Source organism: Hylobates moloch, unplaced genomic scaffold (assembly GCF_009828535.3).
Source record: "Hylobates moloch isolate HMO894 unplaced genomic scaffold, HMol_V3 SCAFFOLD_7, whole genome shotgun sequence".
In the NCBI taxonomy this organism is placed as follows: domain Eukaryota; kingdom Metazoa; phylum Chordata; class Mammalia; order Primates; family Hylobatidae; genus Hylobates; species Hylobates moloch.
The window spans coordinates 66,563,123-66,580,187 of NW_026652282.1; positions in this window are offsets into that span (position 1 = coordinate 66,563,123).

Sequence of the window (17,065 nt, forward strand, 5' to 3'; positions counted from 1 at the left end):
CATTTGTTTGTATCTTTTATTTCATTGAGCAGTGGTTTGTAGTTCTCCTTGAAGAGGTCCTTCATGTCCCTTGTAAGTTGGATTCCTAGATATTTTATTCTCTTCGAAGCAATTGTGAATGGGAGTTCACTCATGATTTGGCTCTCTGTTTGTCTGTTATTGGTGTACCTACAAAGAGACTTAGACTCCCACACAATCATAATGGGAGATTTTAACACCCCACTGTCAACGTTAGACAGATCAACGAGACAGAAAGTTAACAAGGATACCCATTAATTGAACTCAGCTCTGCACCAAACGGACCTAATAGACATCTACAGGACTCTCCACCCCAAATCAACAGAACATACATTTTCAGCACCACACCACACCTATTCCAAAATTGATCACATAGTTGGAAGTAAAGCTCTCCTCAGCAAATGTAAAAGAACAGAAATGATAACAAACTGTCTCTCAGACCACAGTGCAATCAAACTAGAACTCAGGATTAAAAAACTCACTCAAAACCGCTCAACTACATGGAAACTGAACAACCTGCTCCTGAATGACTATTGGGTACATAACGAAATGAAGGCAGAAATAAAGACGTTCTTTGAAACCAATGAGAACAAAGACACAACATACCAGAATCTCTGGGACACATTCAAAGCAGTGTGTAGAGGGAAATTTATGGCACTAAATGCCCACAAGAGAAAGCAGGAAAGATCCAAAATTGACACCCTAACATCACAATTAAAAGAACTAGAAAAGCAAGAGCAAACACATTCAAAAGCTAGCAGAAGGCAAGAAATAACTAAAATCAGAGCAGAACTGAAGGAAATAGAGACACAAAAAACCCTTCAAAAAATTAATGAATCCAGGAGCTGGTTTTTTGAAAAGATCAACAAAATTGATAGACCGCTAGCAAGACTAATAAAGAAGAAAAGAGAGAAGAATCAAATAGACACAATAAAAAATGACAAAGGGGATATCACCACCAATCCCAGAGAAATACAATCTACCATCAGAGAATACTATAAACACCTCTATGCAAATAAACTAGAAAATATAGAAGAAATGGATAGATTCCTCGACACATACACCCTCCCAAGACTCAACCAGGAAGAAGTTGAATCTCTGAATAGACCAATAACAGGCTCTGAAATTGTGGGAATAATCAATAGCTTACCAACCAAAAAGAGTCCAGGACCTGATGGATTCACAGCTGAATTCTACTAGAGGTACAAGGAGGAACTGGTACCATTCCTTCTGAAACTATTGCAAACAATAGAAAAAGAGGGAATCCTCCCTAACACTGTTTATGAGGCCAGCATCATCCTGATACAAAAGCCTGGCAGAGACACAACCAAAAAAGAGAATTTCAGACCAATATCCTTGATGAACACTGATGCAAAAATCCTCAATAAAATACTGGCAAACCAGCAGCATATCAAAAAGCTTATCCACCATGATCAAGTGGGCTTCATCCCTGGGATGCAAGGCTGGTTCAACATACGCAAATCAACAAATGTAATCCAGCATATAAACAGAACCAAAGAAAAAAACCACATGATTATCTCAATAGATGCAGAAAAGGCCTTTGACAAAATTCAACAACGCTTCATGCTAAAAACTCTCAATAAATTAGGTATTGATGGGACGTATCTCAATATAATAAGAGCTATCTATGACAAACCCACAGCCGATATCATACTGAATGGGCAAAAACTGGAAGCATTCCCTTTGAAAACTGGCACAAGACAGGGATGCCCTCTCTCACCACTCCTATTCAACATAATGTTGGAAGTTCTGGCCAGGGCAATCAGGCAGGAGAAGGAAATAAAGGGTATTCAATTAGGAAAAGAGGAAGTCAAATTGTCCCTGTTTGCAGATGACATGATTGTATATCTAGAAAACCCCATAGTCTCAGCCCAAAATCTCCTTAAGCTGGTAAGCAACTTCAGCAAAGTCTCAGGATACAAAATCAATGTACAAAAATCACAAGCATTCTTGTACAGAAAGCTAGAAAGATCTTAAATCAACACCCTAACATCACAATTAATCAAACTAGAGAAGCAAGAGCAAAAAAATCCAAAAGCTAGCAAAAGGCAAAAAATAAGATCAGAGAGGAACCGAAGGAGATAGAGACACAAAAAAACCCCTTCAAAAAATTAACAAATTCAAGAACTGAATTTTAAAAAATAATAATAAAACAGATACACCACTAGCTAGACTAATAAAGAAGAAAAGAGAGAAGAATAAAATAGACACAATAGAAAACAACAGAGGGAATATTACCTCTGACCCAACAGAGATATAAACTGCCATCAGCGAATACTATAAATGCCTCTATGCAAATAAACCAGAAAATCTAGAAGAAATGGATAAATTCCTGGACACATACACTCTCCGAAGACTAAACCAGGAATAAGTCAAATCCCTGAATAGGCCAATAATATGCTCTGAGATTGAGGCAGTAATAAATAACCCATCAACCAAAAACAAAGCCCAGAAACAGATGGATTCACAGCCAAATTGTAACAGAGATACAAGGAGGAGCTGGTACTGAAAGGGGAACCTATCCCTTATCCCCCTCACAGGGTATGCGATGGGGGTGTGGCTCACTTTGTCAGTGCCCCACTGCTCAAACCTCTAGAGGAGCTTACAGATGGGCAGGCTGTAGGGCTCCAACCCCACAGCAGTGTCTAGGGGTGAATGTTTACAGCTGAAGCTCCAGTGGCCATGTGTTACAGGTGGTTCTTTTAGTTTAGCCATCTGTAGGCGGCTTGTGTTAGTCAACTAAATTAGACCACCCTGTCTTATCACAGGGACAGAGGGCTTTCTGTATCTCAGGGTTCTTGCCTCGGTGTGCTTGGAGAATCGGATCACACGTGGGCTTGGAGAATGAGTGCCAGGTTTAATTGAGTGGAAATAGCTCTCAGCAGATGGGGGAGCCAGAAGTTAGATAGTTTTCCCCGGAGTCAGGCTGCTTGGTGGCCCAAGCTCTCTTTCAACTATGTCAGCCAAACTCGACATCATTCTGCCAGTTGGTGGCCTGCTGGTGGGCCAGTGCCTGTCTGTGTGTTCCTCTCGACATCCAGCCTCATGTGTGTTCCTCTGCTGATGTGTTCCTCTCGACATCCAGCCACCTGTGTCTTCTTTTACCGATGTGTTCCTCTTGATGTCTAGCTACTTGTGTGTCTGCTTGTTAGGGTCTTGGGGTTTTTTTAATAGGCACAGGAAGGGGGCGTGGCAGGCTAGATTGGTCTTGGAAAATGCAACATTTGGGCAGAAAAACAAAAACTGCCTGTCCTCACCTAGATCTGTGTGCACAGGCCCGGGGGTGGAGCTCTAGCCAGGGACTATGCCCTCCCAGCACTTTCCTTCCCTCCTTCTGTATTATTTAAAGTGACCATTCCCTTCCCTTCCCCCCACTTCCCTTCCGTATCAGTACCATACCTTCTGAAACTATTCCAAACAATTAAAAAGGAGGAACTCCTCCCTAACTCATTTTATGAGGCCAGCATCATCCTGATACCAAAACTTGGCAGAGACATAACAAAAAAAAGAAAACTTCAGGCCAATATTCCTGATGAACATCAATGCAAAAATCCTCAACAAAATACTGGCAAACCGAACCCAGCAGCACATCAAAAAGCTTATCTACAATGATCAAGTTGGCTTTCTACCTGGGATGCAAGGCCGATTCTACATATTCAAATTAATAAACGTAATTTATCACATAAACAGAACCAATGACAAAAAATCTATGAATATCTCATTAGATGCAGAAAAGGCCTCCTATAAAATTCAACATCCCTTCATGTTAAAAACTCCCAATGAACTAGGTATTGATGGAACATATCTCAAAATAATAAGAGCTATTTATGATAAACCCACAGCCAATATCATACTGAATGGGAACAAACTGGAAGCATTCTTTTTTAAAGCTTGCAAAAAACAAAAATGCCCTCTCTCACCACTCATATTAAACAAAGTATTGGAAGTTCTGCCCAGGGCAATCAAGCAAGAGAAATAAATAAGGGATATTCAAATAGGAAGACAGAAAGTCAAATTGTCTCTGTTGGCAGATGACAGGATTTTATATGTAGAAAACTCCATCGTCTCAGCCCAAATGTTCCTTAAGCTGATAAGCAACTTCAGTAAAATCTCAGGATACAAAATCAATGTGCAAAAATCTCAATAATTCTTAAACACAACAATAGACAAGCAGAGAGCCAAATCATGAATGAACTTCTATTTACAATTGTTACAAAGAGAATAAAATACCTAGGAATACAGCTAACAAGAGATATGAAGGAACTCTTCAAGGAGAACTATGAACCATTGCTCAAGGAAATAAGAGAAGACACAAACAAATGGGAAAAGATTCCATCCTTATAAATAGAAATAATTAATATTGTGAAAATGACCATGATGCCCGAAGTAATTTATAGATTCAAGGCTATTCCCATCAAATTACCATTGACATTCTTCACAGAATTAGAAAAAACAAGCTACTTAAAAACTCATATGGAACCAGAAAAGAGCCTGTGTAGCCAAGACAATCCTAAACCAAAAGAACAAAGCTGGGGGCATCACACTACCTGACTTCAAACTACCCTACAAGCCTACAGTAACCGAAACAGCATGGTACTGGTACAAAAACAGACACATTGACCAATGGAATAGAATAGAGACTTTAGAAATAAGACTGCACATCTACAGCTATCTGATCTTTGACAAACCTGACAAAAACAAGCAATGGGGAAAGGATTCCCTATTTAATAAATGATGATGGAAAAACTAGCTAGCCATGTGCAGAAAACTAAAACTGGACCCCTTCCTTAAACCTTATAGAAAATTTAACTCAAGATATATTAAAGACAAATATAAAACCAAAAACCATAAAAGCCCTAGAAGAATACCTAGGTAATACCATTCAGGACATAGGCATGTGCAAATATTTTATGATGAAGTCATCAAAAGCAATTGTAACAAAAGCAAATATTGAAAAATGGGATTTAATTAAACTAAAGAGCTTCTGCACAGCCAAACAAACTATCATCAGAGTGAATAGGCAACGTATAGAATGGGAGAAAAGGTTTGCAATCTATCCATCTGACAAAGGTCTAATATCCAAAATCTACAAGGAACTTAAACAAATTTACAAGAAGAAAACCAAACAACCGCATTAAAAAAGTGCACAAAGGATGTGAACAGACAATTCTCAAAAGACGACATGTGGTCAACAAACATATGAAAATAAGCTCAACATCACTAATTATTAGAGAAATGAAAATCAAAAAGTCAATGAGATACCATCTCACATCAGTGAGAATGGCGATTACTAAAAAGTCAAGAAACAGCAGATGCTCATGAGGCTATGGAGAAATAGGAATGCTTTTACACTGTTGGGGGGAATGTAAATTAATTCAATCATTGTGGAAGACAGTGTGGCAATTCCTCAAGAATCTAGAACCAGAAATACCATTTGACCCAGCAATCCCATTACTGGGTATATACCCAAAGGAATATAAGCCATTCCATTATAAAGATACATGCACAAATATGATTATTGCAACACTATTCACAATAACAAAGACATGGAACTAACCCAAATGCCCAGCAATGATAGACTGGATAAAGAAAATGTGGTACACATATACCATGGAATACTCTGCAGCCATGAATAGGAATGAGATTATGTCCCTTGCAGGGACATGGATTAAGCTGGAAGCCATCATCCTCAGCAAACTAACACAGGAACAGAAAACCAAACACCACATGTTCTCACTCATAAATGTGAGTTAAACAATGAGAACACATGGGCAGAAGGAGAGAAACAACACACACCAGGGCCTGTCAGGGAAGGGGCAATGAGAGGAGGGACAGCATCAGGACAAATACCTCATCCCTGCAGAGCTTAAAACCTAGGTGATGGGTTGATAGATGCAGCAAGCCACCATGGCACACAAATACCTATGCAACGAACCTGCACCTTCTGCACATGTATCCCAGAATTTAAAGTAAAATAAAAAAATAAATAAAAAGGGATGGAAATACCATTTGACCCAACAACTCCATAACTGTATATACCCAAAGGAATATAAATCATTCGATTATAAAGACACACACATATGTGTGTTCACTGCAACATTATTCACAATAGCAAAGACATGGAATCAACCTAAATGCCCATCAATGATAAACTGGATAAAGAAAATGTGGTACATATACAACATGGAATACTATACAGCCATAAAAAAGAACTAGATTATGTCCTTTTCAGAGACATGGATGGAGTTGGAGGCCATTATTTTTAGCAAACTAATGCAGAAACAGAAAACCAAATACTGCATGTTCTCATTATATGTGGGAGCTAAATGAGAAGAACACAAGAACAAATAAGAGTGGAATAACACACTCAGGGGCCTATTGGAGGGTGGAGAGTTGGAGGAGGGAGAGGATCAGGAAAAATAACTAATGTGTACTAGGCTTAATACTCAAGCAATGAAATAGTCTGTACAATAGACCCCCATGACACATGTTTATCTGTGTAACAAACCTGCACACGTACCCCGAACTTAAAATAAAAGTTAAAAAATTTGCTTTTTAAATAATAAACTTTTTAATTTGATGTAGTTCCACTTGTTTATTTTGCTTTTGCTGCCTGTGTTTTTTATTTCATATTCAAAAAATTATTGCCAAGATCAACATCAAGGGGGTTTTTATTTACAGATAATATTTGCACATATTTATGAGGACATGTGATTTTTATTACATGCATATAATGTTTAATGATAAGTTAAGGTATTTACAGTATTCATCAACTTGAATATTCATCATTTTTATGCATTGGAAAGATGTCAAGCTCCTCCCTTTTAGCTATTTTGAAGTGTACAGTACATTGTTCTTAACTATAGTTACCCTACTCTGCTATCATGTATTAGAGCACAATTCTTCTATCTAACATAATGGAAATAATTGTACCCATTAACCAACCACTCTTTATTCCCCACCCCCAACACACACACCTTTCCCAGCCTCTGGTATTCGTCATTTTACTCTCTACCTCCATGACATCAACTTTATTTAATCTCCCACATATGAGTGACAACACGTCATATTTGTTTTTCTGTGCCTGGCTTATCTCACTTAACATAACTTCCAGTTCCACACATGTTGCTACAAATGACATGATTTCATTCTATTTTACTGGCCAAATAGTATTCCATTGTGTATATATATCACAGTCTGTTTATCAATTTGTCTGTTGATTGACACGTTTATTCCATATATTTTCCTTTGTGAGTAGTGCTGTAATAAACATGAGAGTGCAGCTGTCTTTTTAAATTTAATTTTTATTTTTATAGATTTCGGGGTACAAGTACAGTTATGTTACATGGATATATTGTGTAGTGGTGAAATCTAGGCTTTTAGTGTACCCCTCACCTGAATACTGTACGTTATTCCCCAATAGGTAGTATTTCATCCTTTATCCCTCCCACTCTCCCACCTTTTGGAGTGTACAGTGTCTATTATTCCACTTGTATGTACGTGTGTACCCATTGTTTTGCTCCCACGTATAAGTGAGAACATGCAGGTTTTAACTTTCCATTTCTGAGTCATTTAACTAAAGATAATAGCCTCCAGTTCCATCCATGTTGTTGCAACAGACATTATTTCATTCTTGTTTATAACTGAGTAGTATTACATGGTAGATATATACCACGTTTTCTTTATTTTATCATTGATTAATGAATAATTAGGTTGATTCCATAACTTTGCTATTGTGAATAGTGGTGCAGTGAACATACCAGTTCAAGTGTCTTTTCGATAAAAAAAAAATGACGTATTTTCCTTTGGGTAGATACCCAGTAGTGGGATTGTTGAGTTGAAGGGTAGTTCTTTTTGTAGTTTTTTGAGAAATTTTCATACTATTTTCCATAGGTTGCTCTAATTCACATTACACCAACAGTGTATAAGCATTCCCTTTTCTATACATCCTTGCCAACATCTGTGCAGCTATTTGATATACTGATTTTTTCCCCCTTGGATATATACCCAGTAGTAGGAATGCTGAAACATAGGGTAGTTTTACTTTTAGTTCTTTGAGAAATCTCGATACCATTTTTCATAGTGGCTGTACCAATTTATATTCCCCTCTACAGTGTATAAGAGTCTCTCTCTTCATCCTCACCAGCATTTGTTGTTTTTCGTCTTTTTGGTAATAGCCATTTTAACTGGAGTAAGAGGATATCTCATTGTGGCTTTGATTTGCATTGTCTTGATGGTGAATCATAATTAAGCATTTTTTTATACTTGTTGGCCATTAGTATTTCTTCTTTTGAGAAATGTATATTAATGTATTTTTTTCAATTTTTAATGAGATTATTAGTGTTTTTACTTGAGTTGTTTGAATTTCCTATATATTCTAGATATTAGTCCATTGTCAGATGAATGTCAGAGTTTTCAAATAATCCCTCCTATTATGTGGCTTTTCTCTTTACTCTGTTGATTGTTCCCTTTGCTGTGCAAAAGCTTTTTAGTTTAGTGTAGTTCCAATTCTCTATGCTTCAGTTGCCTATGCTTTTGACATCTTAGCCATAAAATCTTTCTTTAGGCCAGTCTTTGAAGTATTTCCCTATGTATTATTCTAGTTGTTGTATACTTTGGGGTCTCACTTTTAAGCTTTTTAATCTATCTTGAGTTGATTTTTTGTGTATGGTGAGAGATAAGGGTCTAATTTCATTGTCCTGCACATGAATATCGATTTTTCTCAGTACTCTTTATTGAAGAGTGTGTCGATTCTGCAATGCATGCTTTTGGCACCTTAGTCAAAAATCAGTTGGATGTAAATATGTAGATTTATTTCTGTGTTCTCAATTCTGTTCTGTTGGTTTATGTGTATTTTTTATAACAATATCATACTATTTTGTTTACTATAGCTTTTTCATATATTTTGAATTCACTCAATGTAGTGCCTCCAGCTTTATTTTTTTCTATTCAGAATTGCTTTGGCTATTCAGGCTCTTTTTTTTTTGGTTTTATACAAAATTTTTAAGATTTCTATTTCTGTGAAAAATTACTTCAGTTTTTTTGTAAGAATTGCTTTGAATCTGTAGATTTCTATGGGTAGTATGGCCATTTTTGCAATATTAATTCTGCTAATCCACGAGCATGGGATGTATTTCTATTTGTTTGTGTCCTCTTCAATTTATTTCATCAGTGTTTTGTAGTTTTTCTTGTAGAGGTCTTTCACCTCCTTGGTTAAATTTATTCCTAGGTATATTCTTGTAGCCATTACAAATCGGATTGCCTTCTTGATTTCTTTCTTTGCAAGTTCACTATTGGTGTATAAAAATGTTACTGATTATTGTATATTGATTTTGTATCCTGCAACTTTAAGGAATTTGTTTATCAGGTCCAAGAGGTTTTTGTGTGTGTGTGTGTGTGAAGTCTTAAGGTTTTTCTAGATGTATGATCATGTCATCTGCAAAGAGGGACAATTTTATTTTTTTCAATTTGGATGCATTTTATGTTGTGAGTCACATTTATTGATTCACATATGCTAAACTATTTTTGACTATTGAATAGAAGTTCCTGTTTTCTTGCTAGCTATCAGGCAGGGGCTATTCTTATTTCCTGGATACCACCATCCATATTACTTACCATGTGGCTCCCTTTAGATGTGGCCCCCTTCATCTAGCAACCAAAAACCTCCCTTGTACTGAATCTCTCTCACACTTTATCTGACTTCTTTGTTTCTGACATCTAGACCCAGATTTAAAGGGACCATGTGATTAGGTCAGGTCCACCCATATAGTCTCTGTTTTTTAAAGTCAACTGTGACATATACATAACCTAATCAGGAAAGTAAAATCCATTATATTCATATTCCCTGGAATCACATAGGGCATGTTCTCCAGAGGAAATCAATTCTAGACATCATCTTATAATTACCTATCTTAGAGGTAAAACATATGTGATTTGAAAAACACAGCTCCTGAATATATTCCATGTGTTCTAACAAATGCATTGATCCCATGAAGTTCCTCTGTTAACTTTCTCAATAAATCTGTGTCTGCATAGTCCTCAGAGGCAACCATTGTTCTAACTTTATTCTGTAATGTATTAGTTTTGCTTGTTCTGTATCAGGAGTCATCAAACTATAGTCCACGGTCCAAATCCAGCCCACCACCTGTTTTTATAAATAAAGTTTTATTGAAACACAGCTATGCTTGTTTACCTATTTCTACAACTGCTTTCTTAATACAACAGCAGATTTAAGTAGTTACAACTACTTAATGACCCAGAAAGTTTAAACATTTACTATCTAGCTCTTTACACACAATTTGTATAAATTCTTCATGTAAATAGAATCATACAGTGTGTATTCCTTTGTGTAAAACTTCTTTCAACATAATGTTTTTTGGATTCTTCTATTGTGTCTATTGGTAGTTAAAAAAAATTAATCGTACTCAATTGTATGGGCACACCACAGTTTATCTAGTCTTATGTTGATGGATACCTGCCCTGTTTCCAGTTTTGAACTATTATGAGTAATCTTCAGTGATTATTCTTGTACAAGTCTTTCTATAAATGTATGCTTTTATTTCTCTTATGTAAATATTTAGTGGTGAAATTGCTGGATTATAAGTTGAACATATATTTAATTTTATAAAAATCTGCCAGAAATTGTTTCAAAGTGGTTGTATCACTTTATACTCCCAGTTTCACTTTCAGTTGCTTTAATTCCTTGTTAACATTTTATGCTACCAGACCTTAATTTTTGCCATTCTGGTAGGTTCTAGTAGTATTTCACTGTGATTTTATTTTTCACTCTTTCGATAAATATTTTGTAGATAATTTTTTGTTATTGATCATTCTCTTTGTGAAGTGTCTGTTCAAATTTTTGCATATTTTATTATTTTAATCAATTTATTATATATTTAGGGGGTACAAATGCAGTTTTCTTACATGTGTATATTGCATAGTGGTGAAGTCTAGGCTTTTAGTGTACCCATTACCCCAATAGTGAACAATGCACCCAATAAGTAACTTTTCAATCCTCAATCCCCTCCCACTCTCCCACATTTTATAGTCTCACATGTCATTATTACACTCTGTATGTCCAGGTGTACCCTTTGTTTAGCTCCCACTTACAAGTGAGAACATGGAGTATTCAAATTCTGTTTCTGAGTTATTTCACTTAGTACAATGGCCTCCAGTTCCATTTATGATGCTGCAAAGGACATGATATCATAAAATATTTTCTTTATTCAATCATCTATTGATGAGTGCTTAGGTTAATTCCATATCTTTACAATCATGAATCATGCTGCTATAAACATACAAGTGCAGACATCTTTTTGATATAATGCTTCCTTTTCTTTGCATATATACCTGGTAGCAGGATTGCTGGATCAAATGATCATTCCATTTTTAGTCCTTTTTAATCCTTCAGAAAATCTCCATACTGTTTTCCAAAAAGGTTGTACTAATTTACATCCCCATCAAAAGTGTATAAACATTTCTCTTTCTCCATATCCTCACCAACATCTGCTGTTTTTAGACTTTTTAGTAATAGCCATTCTAACTGGTATTAGATGATATCTCATTGTGGTTTTGATTTGCATTACTTTGATGATTCGTAATAATGAGCATTTCTTCTTGTTTGTTGGTCACCTGTATGTCTCCTTTAGAAAGTGCCTGTTCATGTCTTTTGCCCACTTTTTAATGGGATTATTTATTGTTTTCTTGTAGAATTGTTTGAGTTTCTTGTAGATTCTGGATATTAACCCTTGGTCAGATGTATAGCTTGCAAAAATTTTCTTCCATTCTATAGGTTGGCTGTTTATTGATTGTTTCTTTTGCTATGGAAAAGCTTTTTAGTTTAATTAAGTCCCATTTGTCTATTTCTGGTTTTGTTCCATTTGCTTTTGGGGTCTTGGTCATAAATTCTTTACCTAGGTCAATGTTCAGGAGAGTTTTCCTAGGTTTCCTTCTAGGATATTTGTAGTTCCAAGTCTTATATTTAAAACTTTAATTCATCTTGAGTTAATATTTTATATGGTGAAAGGTATGCATCCAGTTTCATCCTTCTGCATATGGTTAATGTCTGCACATGGCAAATTTTCTTCACACCATTTATTGAATAGGATGCCATTTATTCAGTGTATATTTTTATTGACTTTGCCAAAGATAAGTTCATTATAAGTATGTAGCCTTATTTCTGGGTTCTCCATTCTATTCCACTTTTCTATGTGTCTAATTTAATGCCAGTAGCTTGCTGTTTTGGTTACTATAGCCTGGTAGTATGATTTGAAGTCAGATAATGTGATGTCTCCAGCTTTGTTTTTTTTTTTTTTTTTTTTTTTTTATCAGGATTGCTTTGGCTATTTTGTCTACTTTTTTGGTCTATATGAATTTTAGGAATTTTTTTCTAACTCTGTGTAAAACAATGCTGGCAATTTGATAGGGATTGCATTGAATCTGTAGTTTGCTTTGGGAAGTATAGTTATTTTAACAATATTGGCTCTTCCAATCCATGTGCATGGATTTTTCCATTTGTTGATATTGTCTCCGATTTCTGTTATCTGTGTTTTGTAGTTCTCCTTATAGAGGTCTTTCACATCCTTGGTTAAATACATTCCTAAGTTTTAAAAAAGTGTGTTGTAAATGAGATTGACTTCTTGATTAAGTCCTTGGTTAGATCATTGTTGGTGTACAGAAATGCTACTGACTTCTGAATGGCAATTGTGTATCCTAAAACTTTACTAAATTTATTGATCAAATGTAAGAGTATTTTTATTGGAGTCTTCGGATATTTCTGGATACAAAATCATATCATCAGTTAACGGGATTAATTTGACTTCTTTTTCAATCTAAATGCTTTTTTTTATTCTTTCCTGATTGCTCTGGCAAGCACTTCCAGTGCTATGTTGAATAGAGTGGTGAAAGTGGGCATCCTTGTCTTGTTCTAGTTCACAGAGAAAATGCTTTAAACTTTTCTCTATTAAGTAAGATGTTGACTGTGGCTTTGTTATATATAGCCTTTTTTATGTTGAGGTATGTTTCTTTTATGCCTAATTTGTTGAGGATATTTCTCATAAAGGGGTGCTAAATTTTATTGAGTGCTTTTTCTCTCTCTATTTAGATGATCATAACATTTTTGTCCTTAATTCTGTTTATGTAATGCATCATATTTATTGATTTGCACATGCTGAAACATTACATCCCTGGGATAAATCCCACCTGATCATGGTGTATTATCTTTTTGATGTGCTATTTGATTCTACTTGCTAGTATTTTGATGAGAATTTTTGTATCTATGTTCCTCGGGGATATTGATCTGTAGTTTTCTTTTTTTCTTGTGTCCTTGTCTGGTTGTGGTATCAGGGTGATACTGACCATGTAGAATAAGTTAAAGAGAATTTCCTCCTGCTTGATTTATTTAGAATAGTTTCAGAAGGATTGGTGTTACTCTTCGCGTATTTGGTAGAATTTTGCTGTAAATACATCTGTTTCTGAGCAATTTTTTTCTTGGGAGATTTTTTATTACTAATTCAATCTTGCTACTCATTATTGATCTGTTCAGGAATTCTATTTCTTTTTGGTTCAGCCCCAGGAGATTGTGTGGTTCTAGTAGCTTATTCATTTTCTCTGGGTTTTCTAGTTTATGACTATACAGCTGTTTGTAATTGTCTCTGATGATCTTTTGTATTTCTATTGCATCACTTGTAATGTCTCATTTTGATTTCTGATTATGTTTATATGGATTTTTTATTTTCTTGCTTAGTCTAAGCTAGCTGTTTATCAAATTTTTTTATTTTTTTTAAAAAAACCAACTGTTTGTTTTATTGATTCTTTGTATTTTTTTGTCTCCATTTCATTTAGTTCCCTTTTGATTTTTGTTGTTTCTTTTATACTGCTAACTCCAGGTTTGATTTGTTCTTCTTTTTCCTGGTTTCTTGGTGTTTTTGTCCATTTTACATTGGGTCTTTCTATAATTGTATTGGAGGAATTCTTTATATATTCTGGATTCCAGTCCTTTCTCAGATATATGTTTTGCAAATATTTCTCCTAGTCTGTAGTTTAAATATTTTCTTAATGATGCCTTTTCATGAAAAGTTTTTAATTTAGATAATGTCTAATTTTTATTTTCAGCACAATGCCACTATGGGTAAGGAAGGAGGGGGCAGGCAGCATAAGGAAGCAACATGTTGCTAGCATAGACAGGAAATACCAGCAGTTATGTGGCACATTTTTGCCATGTTAGGGAATAATGCTACTCAAAATTATGAGATCAAATATTTACCTATAATTCCAGAAATAAAAGGACAGGTAATTAGACTGAGGAAGAGTGCTGTGGACACTCAAGTCCTATAATGGTCTTATGACCAAACTAGAGAAAAGCTTATTACATAATTATTTTCTTATATATAAAATATTATCTAATATGTCTTTATACCATATGGAGATTCTCTACTTTGCTTAATTACTTTTCACAGGCAGACAACCAATTGTAGGTATTGATTTTGGTTCATACATCAGCATGACACACAGATTGAGATAAGGCTTGCTAGTCACCTAGTGAGAGTGAGATGAGTTTTTCTGCTTGTCGGGTATCAGTGCTTCCTATAGCTGATCAAAGTACACTTAATCCTACTTATTAAGAGTTGATGTAACAAAAAATAAGCAATATATTAAGTCTATGTATACAGTAATAATATTTGATTGCTTTGTTTTGTATTTATGTACACGGTGTTTAAAATACTGTGTGGATATAAACTCAAAAAAGGAGTTGTTTCTTCCTTTGTAGAAAGATCAGAAAAAGTTCTGAGACTCTTATGAGGATCTGTGAAATAAAATGATCTTCCTAATAATTCTACAAAATTATTTGCCATTTTCATTCCCATTCTTTTATTGTGTGGAGTTTTTCAAAAGTTATAACATGTGTTGTGTCACAACAGACTGAATGCAGAAGCAGATTGAGAACCTAGCTGTCCTCTATTAAGCTAAACATTAAGGGGATTTGCAAAATTAGAAACAATATCACTCTTCTTACTGTTTTTAGATATATAAATATTTTTTATAAAATGTTATACATACTACCATATAATGGATTTTTGTTACTATTTTTAAATAAATTCTTATTGACTGAAAAGTTATTATCAGTTTTAAACAAAAGCTCTTTGGGCTTCTCAATAAGTTTTGAATGTAAAGAAGTCCTGAGAGCAAATGTTTCAGAATTGCTGGACTAAATTACCTTGTAAGTCTTGTTCAGCTAAAATTTTCTGTGTCTTTCTGACTCCAGCAGAACAGACCACTGTGTTAGGCCCATAAATACTGTTTCAATCATGGTTTTTACTGCTTTGCCCATTAATTTTCAAAAAGCTGAAAAACACTGTATAAAGGAGAAGCTCTTGATTTTTTTATCTGTAGGAAACTGACTACAGTGTTAGCCTTTTAAATCTCTTCTCTTTATGCTTCCAACTTTCCTCCTGCTAAGTCTCCTTTCTCCCTCTTCTTCTATTCTGTGTATTGAGTGGTTTCTTATTTGATATTTATGGGCTGCATACAAAATCAATTGAAATGTAAGCCCCCATAGGGAAATTCTTCTCAAAGAAAGCACAAATCATGAAAAAAGGCCCCTTCTGGACTTTCGTAATCTTTAACGCCTTGTCAGAATTCATAGATTTATTATGTATTCTCTAAGGAGAAAAGCACTACATGGAAGAATGAATAGTTAAAGGAATACATTGTATTTTCTTAACCCTAAATATGTGAATATCTTAATATATAATATGTGTAATTCTATAATTTGATAAATGAAATAATTTGGTATATATATACATATATATAATCTTGAGTTTATATGTATTAAATGCACAGTATTCACTGCAATTGCTTATCTAACTTCAACATTTGTGAAATGTCCTACTATGTGTCTATGAGTACACAGTGCTTTGTATCAGTGTCAAATGAATATGCATGCATGCAAATTCAAAAAGAGCATCTTGCTAGTTTCTTCTAGTATGGTGGTTCTTCTCAAGTTTTAACTTATCCTATAATGCTTCTCTTTTAGCCAAAGTGGTAACCTAACCAAAGTAGCATGATATAAGAATACACAGATATTACCACCATCTATAGGCACATTATTAAATTTAGTTTTTAAAATAAAAAAAATTCAAGATGTCTTTGGCTTTCTCTAGACCCAGAGATATATAAAGAGGTCTCTATATACCTTGACACAGTGCAACCGTTCTATAATACTATCGGAGCAGCTTATAGAGAACTTCTAATACCTCGATTCCTATGTGAATCTCTTTTACAACATCCACTGTCAACACAAATAACAATTAGTAATTATACTTAGGATGTCTATAATTTACATCCAATTAAACAACAGCAAAACTTATCTCTAGCCATTACCATGTGAAAATTATAAAATAATAAATTACTATCCAGTGATGACTACTATTGTTAAGTAGGCTTTGAATACAGAGGGCACAGAGAACATTGAAAACAAAGTTTTTATGTGAATAAATACACTTATATTAAAGTGGGAATGAATATAGACGTAATGATCTGCTGAGAGGAGGTTAAAATAATCATCTTAGCAAAAAAAAATTTCATCAAGTTTTGACACATTCCAAATCTTAGGTATTTTAAATAGTGCTGCAGCAAACAAAGGAGTGTAGATATCTTTTTGATATATTCGTTTCCTTTCTTTTGGACATGTACCCACAAAAATTAAAATAATAATAATAGTAATAAAACATTTGGCACATTCCTCACTCATGCTTAGCCTTAAGAAACCTGTAAAGAAAGAACACAACAACATCAGGTCATTTCATTTAGAACATTTTTGCTAACACTTAATTTTCCACAGTGTACCAAGCACCATGTTAGGCACTTTTCATATGTTATCTAATTTAATTCTCATAATTTTCTTAAAAGGTTGTTATTAGTATCCCTGTTTTACAGTTGATGGAACTATGACTCACAGTAAGTAAATGTCTTATCCAGTGCAACTCAGTTAGTAAGGGGCAGAACTGGGATTCAAATCCATCCTGTT